The sequence below is a fragment of the Nannospalax galili genome, unplaced genomic scaffold, assembly GCF_000622305.1.
Source record: "Nannospalax galili isolate Female #2095 unplaced genomic scaffold, S.galili_v1.0 scaffold72, whole genome shotgun sequence".
NCBI lineage: Eukaryota > Metazoa > Chordata > Mammalia > Rodentia > Spalacidae > Nannospalax > Nannospalax galili.
The window spans coordinates 8,700,307-8,713,672 of NW_008336933.1; the positions used below are offsets into that span (position 1 = coordinate 8,700,307).

Below are 13,366 nucleotides of genomic sequence, written 5' to 3' on the forward strand. Positions count from 1 at the left end.
AAAAAGCTGGACAAAGCAGGTGTAGTGGTATATGCCTTAGGTGCTAGCAATCAGGAGGCAGAGTCAGGTGGCTCTCTGTGAGATAGAAGCCATCTTGGTCTACACAGCAAGTTTCAGACCAAGTGGGTCTACAGGGAGACCGTGTCTCAAAAAAAAAAAATAGCTGGCATTGTTTCCCAATAGTGTGTCACCCAAACGAATCTGGGTTTAGTAACATATGTGAATGTAAAACCAACGTACACAGTCAACAAGAAATAAATAGTTAAAAATTGCAAGATCTACAAATATATCCTGATACAAATGTCCCACACTAAAGGATTTTCAGGTAAACATTTTTAGACTTTCTTAGTAACTTCTTGTGGTTATGTTACTTGTTATAAACACTTCAGATACATGGTATTAATAGAGTAAACATATGCTTGTCATGTGGCCCAGCAGCTCTGTTCTCAGGAATACACTATAGATCTATGCAGACATCTTTCATGTGCACCAAAATATTCACACAGAAATCTTCATGGGGCTTTGTAATAGTAAAAGTCAAAAATAATTGCATCAATAATAAATTCCTATCAACATCAATTACATAGATCAAAAAATGGATAAATGGATTTGCATACAATAATACATGGAGGTGAGAGAAAGTTTTGGAAAATGATAGCTTTAATGGTAGTGATATTTCATGGGTATATAACTCACCTTCAATCTCATTAAGCTGCATACATTAAATACAACTTTTAATGTGTCAATTTTAGATATGTATTGGATATATTTATTCCTCATGATACTGTACAGCTAGGAAAATTAATGAGGAATGGCTACACATACTAGAACAGATTAATTTTTAGAAATAAAACATGGAAGGGAAGGAAAAGACTAAAATACACACACAGTTTGCAAAATAGAAAGCAAGATGATCTGCTATTTGAGGATACTTATGTATTTGACAAGATAATGACAAACATAAATTACTTGTAGCAAAATTCAAGGTAGCCAAGTTTTTGGTTTTCTTTTTTTAATAAGAATATTTAAGGAAAAAGTATACCTACACTAGGAAAGAGCTTGAGATCTTTTCAAAACTTCTGTTTCTTAGATAAAGTGTTGAGCACATGAATATCTGTTTATTGTTGACATTTTCTTATTTTTTTAGCTTTGTAGCTTTTTTAGGTGAATACTCTGGAATCCACTGTGATATTCCAACTTATCTGTTCATCCTACCAATAATACATTGCTAAGTGGCATCTATTCTAGTATAAAAAATTCTACTGGGATGTCATGAGTTCTCACTTTAAAATGAAAAATAACGAGTTTTGAGAATACACAGGGAGCATGCTCTTGTCATGTTTAATTTGTGGAGTCCTGAAAGACCTCAGGAGATCTAGACAGTCTTCCACAGTGGTTTAATGTCTTAGTTAATGCTACAGTTGAGGAATGGTGTGCAAACATTGAGATTAGTAATTTTCAGACTATGCCATGAGGTTGTGCCTCACCTTGGGCACCAGCCACATGTGAACTACTCAGAACTCTATGCTTTAACAACAGAAACCAGCCTTGATGGTTGGTTTTAAGTGTCAACTGACACAATGTGGAATCACCTGAGAAGGGAGTCACAGTGCTGGATTGTTGAGATCAGGCTGGCCTGTGAGCATGTCTGTGGGGGATTGTCTTGATTGGTGGGTGGCACCATGCCCTGGGCAGGGGATTCTGGGCTGTATAAGATTAGAGAAGGTGCACTGAGCACTAATTCATTGTTCTCAGCTCTTGACTATGGATGTGATGTAACCAGTTCAAGTTTCTGCTGCCTTGACTTCCCCACAACAATATAGTGCAACCTGGAATTATGAACAAATAAATCCCTTCTCCCTTAAGTTGCTTTTGTCAAGGTATTTTATCACAGCAATAGGAAACAAAACTAGGACACTGGCACTGGATCACATAAGAAAGAAAAAAATGTCTCAGATGATGGTGATATAACCCAGGAGTCCATGAGAAGCACTGTCTAGAAGTCTGGGTTTGAAAAGTATTCATGACCAATGGAAGCTTCTGAAGCTCAAGTTCTTGCTGTTGGCCACTTGAAGCTCTTCCTCTGTTGTCCACATTGCCATCATAGCCATAAGTCCTAAGCTGTCCCTATCCTTGCCCCACTACTCCATTCCAGAGGTGGTCACATGTGGAAAGATGCTAAACTCAGTGCTGCTTAGGAATCTTGACTTCCACACCTTAAAACATTACAAAGCTATAATTAAAACAATATGGCAAGAGCATAAAGACAGACACATGGACCAACAGAACAGAATTTAGAGCTTAGATAAACCCACCTATCTACAGTCAACTGTCAACAAAGGCACTGAGAATACACACTGGAGAAAGGAAGGTCTTTTCAGTAAATGATGCTGGGGAAAATAGACATGCATAAGCAGAAGAATCAAACTAGACCCCTATATCACCATGTGCAGTAAACAACTCAAAGTGGATGGAAGGCTTAAATGTAAGTCTTGAAACTGAAACTAGAATACAACACATGAAAAATGCTTCAGGATATTGAGTGGGTAAGGATTTTCTGGCTAAGACCCCAAAAATTGGGGCTGGAGAGATGAGTCAGCAGTTAAAAGCACTTGCTGCTCTTGTACAGGACCTAGGTTCAGTGCCAACACCCATATCAGATGACTCACAAGAGTCTGTAACTCCAGCTCTAAAGGATCAGACACCCTCTTCTGGCTACTACTGGCATGAGGCATGCATGTGGTTTACATACATATATACAGATACTCACAGATATACTCACAAATAAATCTGTTTAAAAGACCCTGAAAGTCCAGGAATCAAAAGCAAAATTAGAAAAATTAGATTTCATCAGACTAAAAAGTGTCTGTAGGGATGGGTGAGATGACTCAGTGGGTAAAGCACTTGCAATACAAGCAGGAGGACCTGAGTTCTGAGCCCTAGAACTCACACAAAGCCATGTGCAGTAGCACACATCTGAAAACCCAATGCTTATACAGAAAAATGGGGTGGGGGCAGAGACAGAGGAATCCCCGGAAGCTCATGGGCCAGCTAGCCTGGTATACGCAGCAGAAAAAAACAACAAAAAGACCCTGTTTCAAACAGGGTGGAAGGTGAGGACAGACATCTGAGGTTAACCCCTGGTCTCCACATGTACTCGGTGGCACTCACAAGCCCACACTCAAACATGTACAGGTACATCATATATGAATAGGTATACACATATACCAGGGTTACCTTTTAAAGCCACCACACAGCAAAGAAAACAATCAATAGAGTGAAGAGATAAACTAAAAAATGGAAAGTAAGCTGCAAATTATACTTCAGACAAGGGGTTTGTGAGCAAAACCAACTCAATATCAACAACAACAAATCCATAAACAATCAGATTAAAACTTATGGGCATGGAAAAAGGGCTCAGTGGTTAAAAGCACCAGCTGCTCTTGCAGAGGACCTAGGTTCAGTTCCCCACATTCACATGGTGGCTAACAACCATCTGTAACTCCAGTTCCAGGAGATCCAACACCCTCTTCTAACCTCCAAGAGCACTGAATGTCATGGGTGCACTTATATACATGCAGGCAATACACTCATATACATAAAAGTAATAAATAAAATATTTTTTAAAAAATTAGTACAGAAGCCAGGCGCAATGGCTCATTGCTACAATTCTTGTATACAGGAGACTGATGGTGGAGGATGGTGAGTATTAGTCCAGTCCAACTAAAACAACAAATCAGCCAGAAATATAAATAGATTTTTTCCCAAGGAAGATATAAAAATGACCATTAGGTACATGATAAAAATGTTCAACATCATTAATCACGGGGAAAATGCAAGGCAAAATCACAAGATATTATCTTGCTCAAGGATTTTCTTTTTAAAAAAATACTGAGAAGTGGGACTGGAGAGATGGCTCAGGGGTTAAGAGCACTGCTGCTCGTGCAGAGGATCCAGATTTGGTTTCCAGCACCCATATGGTGGCTAACAACTATCCATAACTCCAGTTCCAGGGGACCCAAAGCCCTCTTCTGGCCTTCACAGGCATCACATGACTTGGCAAAACACTCATGTTGAGAATACACACATAAGGGCTGGAGCCATTAAAGGCTAGGGCTAACAAACGAAAAATAAAATACATACATAAGATAAAATAAAATAAACCAACACTAACAGGTGATGACACAGATGTGGAAAGAGGTACCTGCATACTGTGGATGAGAAGGCAAACTAACCATTGTAGAAAACTAGTGTGGCTTTCCTCAAAAAACTAAAGCTAGAACTGCTTTACAACCTGGCAATCCCACTCCTGGGTATGTGTCCCGAGGAAATGAACTCATCTTCTGAGCAGACTTCTGCACACCTTTGTTCCCTACAGCTTCCTCATAATAGCCAAGAAAGGGAAATAATTGAAATGTCTGTCAGGAAATGAATGGATAAATAAAATGTGGCACATATACATAGTGGAACATTTGCGCTGTGGAATAATACTCAGCCATAAAAGACAACGTGACTAGAACTGTGGATCATTATGTCAAGTGAAATAAACCAGGTTCAAGAAGACAAGCACCGAAGATCATATGTGGAATTAAAAAGTGTCCATGTTGTAGAAGCCGAGAGACAATGGTGGTTACCAACGGCTAGGCAAAGTTCAGGGTCAGGACGAATGGGGGAAAGTATTACCTACCACTAAGTTATACTTAGGAGAAAGAAGGTCTAGAATGGGCCAACAAGATGACTCAATCAATAAAGGTGTTTGCTGCTAAACCCCATGACCTGAGTTCAGGTCCTAGAACACATATGATGGAAGGACAAAGCTAGTTCCTGAAAGTTATTCTCTGATATCCATGAGTGTGCTATGGCATAAGCAGACATTCCCTCCTCCCCCCACCAAAGGAAATAGAATAAATACTAAAATAAAAAACCCCAAATAGTCAAGATGGAAAAATTTCATATTTAAAGTTCTGGTAAGCTATTATACAGTAAGGTGACTATAGGTAATAATATACCAAATATTTTTTAAGCTAGAAGAAACAATTTTGAAAGCTTTTACTGTAAAGAAGTGATATGTGTTTGAGAGAGAAATAAGCTTACTTACGTGTATCAAACATACATGGTATTCTATAAATATGTATAGTCTCACATATTCAGTTTTAAATTAAAATTTAAAATAGACAAATATAGCTCCAAACCCCCAACTAAGATTCCTGAATTTAAATCTCTGAAGTTGGTGGAAGGAGTCTTCCATTTATTTAACTTGTACTGCAACCAATTTTTTTTTTTTTTGGTCTTTTTGAGACAGGGTCTCCCTATAGCCCCAGCTGTCCTGGAACTCACTATGTAAGCCAGGCTGGACTTGAACTCAGAGATCCGCCTGCCTCTGCCTCCTGAGTGCTGTACAACCAATATTTTAAAAGTTGAGAATTACTGGTACACATGACACACAGATCCCTAGATCTGAAGACTTAATTGTTCAAAGACTTTGACAAACTTTGCTCTCTAATTTGTGGCATGTCCTAAAGATTCTGTATTTCTCTTTCTCTAGATTTTTTTCCAATTTATTTGTCTCTGTGTTTTCGTTTTGTTGGTTGGTTGGTTGGTTGGTTAGTGTTTGAGACAGGGTCCCTCTGTAGCCCCAGCTAGCCTGGAATTCACTATGTACACCAGACTAGCCTCCACCTAACAGAGATCTGCCTGCCTCTGCCTCCCGAGCACTGGGACTAAGGGTGTGCTCCACCATGTCTGGCTCTATGTATTTATTGACATGTCACAGTAGTATTTTAGTTAAAGAATGGGAAATTTCAGGATTTGGACAGTTAGAGCTCCAGGAGAACATTCCATGAGGATTTAAAATAAATGGCAACCATTGTCGCTTCACTGCACTATGCTGAATGCCGGCCTCTCATCTAAGCATCTTCAAGTTTCTAGCAACAACCTGTGAGTCTGCAAGCTGCAAATGATAAGGGCCGAAGCTCAGGCTTCGACCTAACTCAGAGTGGAGTGCCAGGGGTCTGAACAAGGTCTGTTCCCAAACCGCCTCAGTAAACAATGATTTATTCAGACTAACAGTAATTTAAAACTTGGCTCAATTAATCAGAAATAAGTCAAGCAATGAAAATGGAGTAGAGGAGCAAATAAACAATCACTAAAATGTTCTCTTCTGTAATTTGGGCCTAATGAATCTGCTTTCTCTGCTCCAGTTCTCAGTGGCAAAGAGCACAAGTTCTTCCAAACACCAAGTTCCTTCCTACCAAGTTCCTTACAAATTCACCAAGTTCACCTGGTTTGATTATGTCTCAAAAAAAAAAAAAAAAAGTAGCCTTGGATATCTCTCTGAGTTATTTGTCAGGGAGCCCCAAAAGACACCACAAACAACACAGGCTATTAGCATTGCTCTTGATTGCACTAGAATTAGATGATAAGATCTTATTGCCAAAGGAACAATACATGGAGCAACACATGGAGAAATCAAGCTGGCACTGGCTTGGAAACTTCCTTCCTGCTGACTGTCTTCCATAGTGCTGGAAGATGCTATGTAGTCCACTCGGGGAGAAAAGTCATCAGTGATGAATGTTGAATGCTACGATACCAACCTGCCAGACGAGATGTGCACACGGGTGCATGAAGGCCATAGAGGCAACCAACTGCTTTCTAATCGGATTTGAGGTCATCTCCACAGGAGAAAATTCAGGCCTGGTATTGTAAACTTGGTCTAAAGCCAAAAGCTCAGAGGTCATAAGTCCTATGGGGGAACCTAGTGTTAAATGGACATGTTCTCAAACTGCATTCTAAATATTTATGATTATACCAATAGATTAGTGCTGCCCTCAACCTCTGCCAGAGAACCTTCTTTCTGCACCGGGTAGCAGTTAACGCAGAGACTCATAGCTGGTTAAAGTGCTGAGAATAAGTGATTGTTGAGTGTTCAGCCCTAAATGGAGCATCTATAACAAACATCTTCCCCCAAGGCTCAGGGAACATCACAGAAGAGGAAGAAAGAAGAATGAAGGATGAGGAGGAATGCTGGGAAATTCTGTCTTCTGGCCATGACATGGATGTTGCTCTCACAAACTCACTGTGGCTGTGGTCATCTGTACAAGACCTGTACAGAGTCAAGCCAACAGGATCAGTTAACAGGCAGCGCTAATTGGACTCAGTGGGTTACGAAAAAAAAATAAAAAGTATGAAGCTGGGAAGGGGGTGTCTTGGGGGTGTCTTGGGGGAGTGGGAAAGGGAGTTGGGGGTACAAGATGCATTGTATAAATGTATGAAATTGCCAAAGAATAGATAAAAGACTTTTTTAAAAACCCTTTTAAAGGACTAATTATTACTCAATATACTACATGTGATTGACAGATAGGATTTGATGAATCTGGGCATTGGTATGTGCCCATGAACCTACCACAGTGACAAGGTAAGAGATATACCCAAAACTTCCAGAAAGTTCCCTGTTCTTGCTTCTGTTCTATTCTGTTTATGGTAATGAAATTCATCTTTGTTACAAATTTAAAGTGCACAGTACAATATTGTGACTCCAGGATCCAGGCCGTATAGCAGATCTCCATAACAAATCTTTCTGGCATAACTGATAGCTCACACTAATCAAACATTGCCCCATTACCTGTCCCCAAGCCCTAGCTACCATCACTGTACTCTCTCTTCTGTGACTGACTCTTCTAGATATCTCATGTGAGCAGAATCATGCAGTACTTATTTTTCCATGACTGCTTCTTTCATGGAGTCTACTATCCTCGGGATCATCCATCTTGCCTTGAGGGTGGGATTTCTTCCTTTAAATTTTTTAAAAATAATAATAATTTATTTTTATGTGTATGTGTATGTGTGTTTACCTGTATGTATGCCATATGTGTGCGGATGCCCTCGGAGGTCAGAAGGGGTGCCAGATCCCCTGGATTGGAGTTAGAGGCAGTTATGAGCCACCCATTTTGGATGCCCTTAATTGCTGAGCCATTGTTCCAGTCCCCAATTTCTTCCATTTTTTGTATATTTTTTATTGAATTTTTATGTATTATACAGAACATCTTCATCAACTTTATACTCCTTTCTCCACTGGCAGCCACCCATGCCCCCCCCCAAGACTGGATTTCATACATTCTGTCATTTGTGTTAAGGCTTATCATGTCAAGTTAGTGTCCCCAGACATCCCTCAGTGCAAGTTTATCCACTGGGGTCTAGGCAGCCTATCTAGAGTCCCTCCCTTTAAAATCAGTTCTTCCTCACCCAGCAGTAATCAGTTGCCAATAATTTTTCAACTAAGATTGGGACCTGCTGTCCATTTCCACAATTCTGTGCTGGGGTTTTGTCTGCTTGAGTTTGCATGGGTCTTGTGCACACTGACACCATTGACATAGGTTCATATGAGGACCTATGTAGGATTATGTAGGAATCTATTTCCATATGGTCATGCACCTCCTCCCTAGCTCTTACAACCTTTCTGCCCCCTCTTTCAAAATGGTCCCTGAGCCCTGGGTAGGTAGATTTTAATACAGGGGTCCTGTCTAAGGGCCCATATTCTGTAGGCTCGTATTTTCTATGCTTTGGTCATTGGTCACCTTTTGTGTTCCTGGCCTTCTGTTGCATGATCTTCATTGATAAGAACTAAAAGATGCATTAGTGTTCTCTTCATCCCTTGCTCTATGTTCTGTGAGGCTTAGGAGTAGCAGTTGCATCATAGATGTGCCTCTTAGACTTGGGCAAGTCACAGACCATCTCTGTGTGACCAGTTGTGGAACTCTGTAATAATCTCTGTCTGTTGCAAAAGAAGCTTCTTTGGATGGGTGGTAATTGGGATAGTTGCCTGTAAATTTAAGGATCTACATTTTGCACTATTTTGTAAGAAATTACATTTGTCTAGGGATGTTATGGCCTTGGAATTTTCTCTAAGATCTATGACCTCTCCAGCTATGTATGTTTGGCTAGGTTTACTATCACACATGAGTTTTCTCTCATTGGGTGGGTTTTAAGTCCAATTAGTAACTGTTGATTATCCCTGAGATAAAAGTGTCACTGCTGCACCAATGTCGATTGCTGTGCCAGTCACTGATGTGGTTATTAGGCTTTGAAGCTGGCAGTGGTTCTTCCTTACCAGCTTGCATAGTGCTCTCCAAAACTATGAGAGCTCCCTTTCAGAGGAGGTGGCTTCCAGGTCAGTTCCAGTTCCATTGCTCTAAGTCCTGTCATACATAATATCTTCATCATCTTTATACTTCCTTCCACATCAGCACTTTTTAAAGGTTTCGTACCATTCCATTTTACTACTGAACTATCTGTTGAAAGCATCTCACATTTTCTTTGTCCAATCATTTTGTGGATCTTTAATTCATCTCTGTATCTGAGCTGTTGTGAACAGTGTGGCAGCAAGCTTGACGAGAGTGCAGAGGTCTTTTGAACACCGTGATTTCAATTATTTTAGTTATATGCCCAAAAGTAGATTGCCAGGTTGTGCAACAGTCTCCTTTCACTGTGTGAGAAACTTTATGCTGTTTTCCATGGTGACTGCACCATTTCACCTTCCCACCAGCAGGATAGAGGGGCTCTGATTCACAAGCATTATCCCCAGCAATGCTTCTTCCTCCCAGCACAGCAAGGCCTGCCTTCACCAGCACCAGCCCATCCTCAGTCATTAGCTTTGTGTTTGGGAGCTGTTTCTCCTCTGGCGTCTCAAGAGCACAGTTCTGGAGGAGCCTCAGGCAAACTTTTTGTAGCTTCTCTTCCCTGCCTGATATAAATTTCTATAACCCAACTACTAAATTAAACATAATTGATTCACTTAAAGCAAGAATTCAAAGCAAATCTAATTTTTCTCAAATATAATTATGAACGAAAATATGTAACAGGGTCAGAACAGGTACAAATGGGAAAACAGGCAAATTGATTGTGTGATGTGGCTACAAGAGCTCCCAGGGTTCGGTGAAGGTGTCCCATGTACTCAAAGCAGTCAAGTGAAAAGGAATAGGCCGTGGCCCCTGCTGCAGTGACACCTGACCCAATTAGGCAAACAGCAGCAGCTATCGCAACAGAACAGATAATATATGCTAAAAGACCAAATTGAGTATTTCCATAAACAGATGGAAAAATGTGGGCTGGGTAGCAGAAGTGTTGGGTGATTCACACATAACTGGTTGAACAAACATACCCAGCAGGGCCTATTAATGAACAAATGTCAACAGACAGTGAGATCTCTATCAGCTCTGTCTCTCGGCAGGATTCTCCAGCATTGTGATAAATGATCTGAATAGAAAGAGGGATGGTATCATTGATCAAATCTGCGATAACACAAAACCAGGGATGATTTTAAGTTACTGAATGAAGGAACCAGAACCCTGGAAGCCTGTGATATAGACCCAGCTGCTCACAAGGTCCACAGAGGAGCTTCCAGACATAGGGAGATACGCTTCTTGTTGTCACCAGGGCTGTATACGCCACACCTGTGGGGGCCCACTATGATAGTGTGCCTAAATGGGAATTGTAAAGTGGAGCAAATTGTGGAAGAGAGATCAGTGAAGAGATATAGCTGAGCATAAAGTAGCTTCGCCTGGGGAAAGACAGCCAGACGCTCAGGGTGGGCATTCCCATGCATTACAAAAGCTTATGAACTTTAGCTACCCAATGCTATTCCACAGGATGAGCTAGGACAAGACACAGATTCTGTCCTTACAGTAGAAACTACCTGTAACATAAATATGACTGAATTTGGGGGGTTATGTGTCTGTGTGTCTATGTGTATGTATCTGTGTATGTGCATATGCATGTGTGGATGCATGTACACATGTGCACAGGCCAGAGGTTGATGTCACTGTCTTCCTCTATTACTCTTCTCCTTATTTTTGAGTCAAGGTCTCTCAGTGAACCTGTAATTTACCAACTGGCCAGCAAACCTCAGATATCAACCTGTCTCTGCCTCAGTGCAAGAGTACAGGTATGCACTACCACATCACCTAGCTTTTTTATGTGGGTGCTAAGGATCTAAACTCAGGACCATATGCTTATGCCCAACTGAGGCACCTCTCCAGCTCCTTGGCTGGCATGCTGGTTAATTTTATGCCACCTTGACAAACACTATAGTCAGGTACCTGGTAAGAGGGAACCTCGATTGAGGAATTTTCTCCATCAGACTGGCCTGTGGGCACGTCTGTGAGGATTTTTCAAATTGCTGGTTGATGTAGGAAGGTGAAACCTGGGGTGGGCTGTGGCAGCTATAGGCAGATGGTCCTAGGCTGTTTTACAAGAAAAGTAGACAAGCAAGCCAGAGGAAGCAAGCCAGTAAGCAGCATTCCTTCATGGTCTTTGCTTCAGTTCCTGCCTCCAGGTTCCTGCCCTGAGTTTCTGCCCTGACTTCCCTCAACCAGAGACTATAACTTGTAAGACGAAATAAACCCTTTGCTCTCAAGTTGCTTTTTGCCAGTGTTTCATCATAGCAATAGAGAAGCAAACTAAAACAGAAATTAGTACCAGAGAATGTAATATTGCTGTAACAGACATGACCATGTAGCTTTGATGTCTAGGATTGTTTTGTGGGAGGAAGGTAGAGGATTTTGGAGCTTTGGGCTGTAAAAGCCACTGAATATTCAGAACTTAATGAGCTGTTGTGGAAACTTGGAAGAGAATGTGAGAGCACTACAAATGATGGAAGTCTGGCTTGTGACGTTTCAGAGGGAAGCAAAGACTATCAGGGTTGTTCATTTGATATTTTGAATTGAGAACCTGTGGTTTCTGGGGCTGAAAAACTCAGCTGTGATTAACAAGAGATCAGCAGCAGTGAAGTAAAATCTTTGCTTTACTGGAGCAATCGATGCTGGTTTGCTGGGTGGGCCTGAAAAGTTAGCTGTAATTAGTAAGAGATCAGCATCATTGTAGTGAAATCTTCTGGAGAGTATTTCCTCTGGGTCAGCACACAGATGGTGTGGTCCAGAGGAGGCCAAGGCTGCATTTCAAGTTGAAAGATGAACCTCAACATGTATAAGAGGTTGGTACTGGTTTTGGTGGTATAGAAGCTTCAGGATTAAAGAGATCATGAAGGTCTTTCTCTTCCGGTCCCAGGTGCTTCTGGAGCTTCAGGTTTCCGTGCAGACATGGCCAAGTCCAAGAACCACACCACATACAACCAGTCTAGAAAACAGCACAGAAATGGCATCAAGAAACCACTGTCACAAAGATAGGAATCTCTTAAGTGGTTGGACCTCCAGTTCCTAAGGTACATGCATCTTGCCAAGGAGCACAACAGAAAGGGCCTGAAGAAAACACAGGCCAACAAGGCAAAGGCCATCAGTACACATGCTGAGGCTGTCAAGGCCCTTGTGAAACTCAAGGAGGTTAAGCCCAAGATGCCAAAGGATCCTAACAGCAAGCTCTGCTGGCTTGTTTTCATCAGCTAACCCAAACTTGGGAAGCAGATTTGTGGCTACATGGCCAAGGGTCACAGGTTCTGCCAATCAAAGGCCAAGGCTGGGGCTAAGCTGGTCCAGCTAAGACCCAGGCTCCAGCTCAGGCTCCCAAGGGTACCCAAGCCCCTGTGAAGGCCCCATAATAAAGGTATTTGCCAATTTGAAAAACAAATACAAAACACAAAAAAGTCATGAAGAGAATCTGAGGCTTGGCACCACAGGCCAGGAGAGGCCATTAGTGAAGGTGAAACCTCAGTTTCAATGGAGATCCCTGTATATTGGAGATGCCAGGACCAAAGGATGACCATCAAGGAAAGCAATAGGTATGGAGTAGAACATACCTGAGCCCAGGAGACAAACTGTGTATGCTGCAAATGGCAAAGCCAGAGAAGTGGAACTGCTCAAGCCTCCCAGAAATCAAAGGAGATGTAATTGTGATTCCATTTTACTCAGTGAACCATTTGGCTATTGCTGAATAATGTTGCCATAAAACTTAGTAATTTAAAAAGCAATTTTAAATTTTATTATTTGCTTTGTATTTTTTAGTTTTGGTGTTTGAGATAGGATCTCACTATGCAGTCTCTGGGTACTGGAATGGAATTATGGGCATGAGCCACCATACCTGGCCCAATTTATTATTCTTGAATTTCACCATTTGTGGGTCAAGAGTATGAACAGGGTTAAAAGACAACAGCTTATCTCTGTCCCACAATGTCATCTTGAATGACCAGAGGCTATTTAAGAAACTCTCTTTTTTTCCCATTGAAGCACTGCGTATTTGGGCTTCCTCACAATATGGCAACTGCAAGAGAGACCTTCTTACACAATGGTTCAGGATTCCAAAGAGGGAGTAGACACTGCTACTCCTTCAGGGTCAAGTCCTGGGGATGACTGCCCATCATTTCCTCTGTACTTTGGATGAGGCAGTCATAGAACCAGCCCACATTCAGGGAGAGGGACTG

The 13,366-nt window shown here is 41.4% G+C and overlaps 1 pseudogene; it reads left to right on the forward strand.

Moving 5' to 3' along the window:
- Positions 1–12,092: 12,092 nt before the first annotated feature.
- Positions 12,093–12,547, forward strand: LOC108490754 (annotated as a pseudogene).
- The last annotated feature ends 819 nt before the right edge of the window (positions 12,548–13,366 follow it).